This window comes from Artibeus jamaicensis, unplaced genomic scaffold (genome assembly GCF_021234435.1).
Source record: "Artibeus jamaicensis isolate MK-2021 breed Jamaican fruit bat unplaced genomic scaffold, CSHL_Jam_final scaffold_1019, whole genome shotgun sequence".
NCBI classification, from domain to species: Eukaryota; Metazoa; Chordata; class Mammalia; order Chiroptera; family Phyllostomidae; genus Artibeus; species Artibeus jamaicensis.
The window spans coordinates 81018-84886 of NW_026522025.1; the positions used below are offsets into that span (position 1 = coordinate 81018).

General features: G+C 38.6%; 1 pseudogene; it reads left to right on the forward strand.

Moving 5' to 3' along the window:
• Positions 1-3466: 3466 nt before the first annotated feature.
• LOC119039842 (uncharacterized) lies at positions 3467-3578 on the forward strand (annotated as a pseudogene).
• The last annotated feature ends 291 nt before the right edge of the window (positions 3579-3869 follow it).

The following is a 3869-nucleotide window of genomic DNA, read 5'->3' on the forward strand; positions in this document are numbered from 1 at the left end:
AGTGTCATTCTCAAGAATTTATTTATTTATTTATTTATTTATGCTTTATTTATTTATTTTAGGAAGAGAGGGAGAAAGAGAGGAAGAGAAACATCAATGTGAGAGAGAAACATCAATTGGTTGCCTCTCATATGTGCCCCAACTGGGGACCAAACCTGCAACCTGCATATGTGCCCTAACTGGGAATTGAACATGTGAACTTATACTTTGTGGGACAATGCCCAACAAACTGGGCCACACTTGCCTGGACCATTCTCAAGAATTTTTGTATTTTTGATCATCTTCTTTTTCTTAGATAAGTCCCTTTAACATTTCATATAACAAGGATTTGGTAATGACAGACTCCTTTAACTTGACCTTACCTGGGAAGCACTTTATCTGTCCTTCCATTCTAAATGACAGCTTTGCTGGATAGAGTCCTCTTGAATGTAAGTCCTTGCCTTTCATAACATCAAGTACTTCTTTCCAGCCCCTTCTTGCCTGCAAAGTTTCTTTTGATAAATCAGCTGATAGTCTTATGGGTACTCCTTTGTAGGTAACTGTCTCCTTTTCTCTAACTGCTTTTAAGTTTCTCTCCTTATCTTTAATTTTGGGTAATGTAATTATGATGTGCCTTGGTGTGTGCTTCCTTGGGTCCAACATTTTTGGTACTCTGAGCTTCCTGAACTTCCTGGAAGTCTATTTCCTTCACCAGACTAGGGAAGTTTTCCCTATTATTTTTTCAAATAAGTTTTCAATATCTTGCTCTTCCTCTTTTTCTTCTGGCACCTCTGTGATTCAGATGTTGGAACATTTAAAGTTGTCCTAGACGTTCCTATCCTTTCCTTTTTTTTTTTTTTTTTTTAGTTCTTGTATCTTCATTCTGTTCTGGTTGCATGTTTATTTCTTCCTTTTAGTCCAAACCATTGATTTGAGTCTCAGATTCCTTCCCATCACTGTTGGTTCCCTGTACATTTTTTGTTATTTCACTTTTCATAGCCTTCATTTTTTTCCTATATTTTGTGACCATACGCAACCATTTCTGTGAGCATCCTGATTACCAGTGTTTTCAACTGTTCATCTGATAGGTTGGCTATCTCTTCATCACTTAGTTGTATTTTTCCTGGAGCTTTGATCTGCTCTTTCATTTTGGATATTTTTTTTGTCTCTGCATGCCTTTTACCCTAGTAAGGGGCAGAGTGTTAGGTATTTACCAGGACAGGGCAACCCATGTTGCTGTACTGTGGTGCTGTATGTTGGGGAGGGGTCTGAGAAAGGACAGTGCCACTTTCTCAGCTCTTGGAGCCTTTCAGTCACTTCCTCCACTACCCACAAGCAAATTGGGCTCTTGTGGTGCTGATTACTAGTGGGTGGGTTTTATACATCCTGGGACTCTGTGGGTCTCTCTAAAGAACTCTCCTGTGAGCCTGGGAGTTTCTCCCACTACCACAACATCCACAGGTTTTTTCAGTCAGAGGTTTTGAGGCTTTATTTCCCCACACTGGAACCCTAGGTTGCTCAGTCCATTTCATTCCCCAGTTGTTCCTCCTGGTTTATCTGCACACAAATGTGGAACCATCCACTCCACCACCTGCCGCCTTGCTTGCCCTGGTCTTCCTTCTGCCACCTTGCTGCGACTCCTCACCACCCCACCTGCCCATCCCCACCCTTCCTACTGGTCTGAATAAATGTTTCTTCTTTAACTCCTTGGTTGTCAAATTCTATACAGTTCTATGCTCCATACAGTTCTATCTTCTGGCAGTTCTGGTTGTTTTTTGTTTTTAAATTTGTCATTGTACTTCTTTTGGTTGTGCAAGGAGGCACAGTGTATTTACTTATGCCTCCATCTTGGCTAAAAGTCCAAAGTATATTACTCTTTCATTTCTATTTTCTGCCCATTTTATCTATTGATCCTGGATACTCATTCTATGTAAATTTACTTTAGCCATATCTTCACCTTATTTATATAATCCTTCCTTCCTCCCTCTGTTGGTTAATTTTCTATGTCAACTTGTATAAGTCATGTTTCCAAGTTGTTGGCCAAACACCAGACTAGATGTTGCTCCAAAGATATTTCAAAATTTTTATTAATATTAAAATTAGTAGACTTTGAATAAAACAAATTACCTTCAATAATGTGAGTGGACCTCATTTAACCAGTTAAACATCTTAAGAGAAAAGTTTGAGGTACCCCAAAGAAGAAAGGATTCTACTTTTTGGAGCCAAGACTGAAAATTAAAGCCGTCCCTGGGTTTCCATACTCCTGTCCAGCCCTACACATCTCAGACCTGACAAGACCCACATTTGCATGAGGTAAAACAAATCTCTCTCTGTATATATAAATTCTATTGGTTTTGTTTTTCTGGAGGATCTTAATACACTTCCTTAAAGATAACTTGACTCATCCTCATGGAAACCACCTCCCACCAAGTGGGTGTCACTAACTGCTTTTTCTCTCCCACAATAGACCATAGAGCCTGGAAGCGGAGGCAGCATTTTATAAGGCTCCCATAGACTTCCTCAGAAGTCATATTCTTATTAGGTAAAAACCCATCTTTCTTTGTTAATGTTGCTATCCAAACAAGACAGTACTACTTTCATGTTTCTACCTTTGCTCATCTACCAACCTTCACATCACTTCTCATTCATTCAAGATAACAATGTCTGGCTCTGCCTATGCATTTGGGACAGTGATATTTATCTTGAAGGAGAGTTGTCAGAACTAGAGTCAATATACATAAAATACCTAACACTCTGAGACCAATGGTACACCCTTGATACATAGGAATTATTAACAATTATTCTGTTTCTTTTCAGGACAGTTACTTGTACAACCAGATGAGGCTTCAAAGACCATAAGGAAAATCCATCCAACACTTCTAGTTTCAAAGTTTTTTGACCTTCACTCCAAAAACTTTCACCCAAACTCTTCTTTGGCCATTCATACCACAGCAATGTCCTATATTCTGTTAGTTTAAGAGAAAAACATGTTCTGTAAAACTCCCCAGCCACTTACCACAAACTCATTGTACATATTTCAGCCAGAAAAAAAGAGACTTAGTTAAGGAAACCATTCCTGTGATTTCCACAAAGAGAAAATTTACCCAAACACTCCTGGTCTCTTGTTCCACAACTGTACTCCTCCGGTCAAAAGAAGTGAAGGTGTGATGGTTGGTTGGTGACAGCAGTAGACCAAATCTTTCTCAATTTGTTTGGAGATAATTTGTCAAAAGTCAGTGGCCACAAGGATTTAATTCCTTTTCCAAATTCAGACTAGTATAAAATCCTAGACAGTATACTTATTCTTCAAACACCAATTTCTTTTCAGGTGGTCCTAGGATAATAGGAGTGGAAAAAAAAGGGTGACCAGTGAGTGTTAACAAGCCCATTAGGTTCTTAAACTAAGCCAGCAATTTTATCAGTGATAAACAGTTGTTATTTATTATCTCTGTTAGACCTCACTCATCATCACCAGAAACTATTTCACTTGTTTAAAATCTTAGAATAACTCAGTTTACAACACATCCAACAAGAACTCAGAGTCATTGTGTGGAGGACACAGAACTTGTGCCCTTCCTGTGAGCAAACACCCTACATGTGTAAAATCTTAGAATAAAAAAAATATTTATGTCTGAGCATATCTTTATACTTTCAGTCTTTCTCGCACACTTTTCTACTATAACTGGTCTTTTATCTCATTGAAACATAATTCCCTCTGCTTTGTCATGATAACAATGAGTGCTGAATTGATCTCATTCCCAACAGGGTTCTCGATATGTGGAGCAGGGACTGCTGGTGGCTGTTGTCTAGAGTCTGATGGGTTTTATGCAGTAGAAATCTCTAATAACTCATTATTAAAAGACTGGGACATCCTGTTTGGACACGAGCAA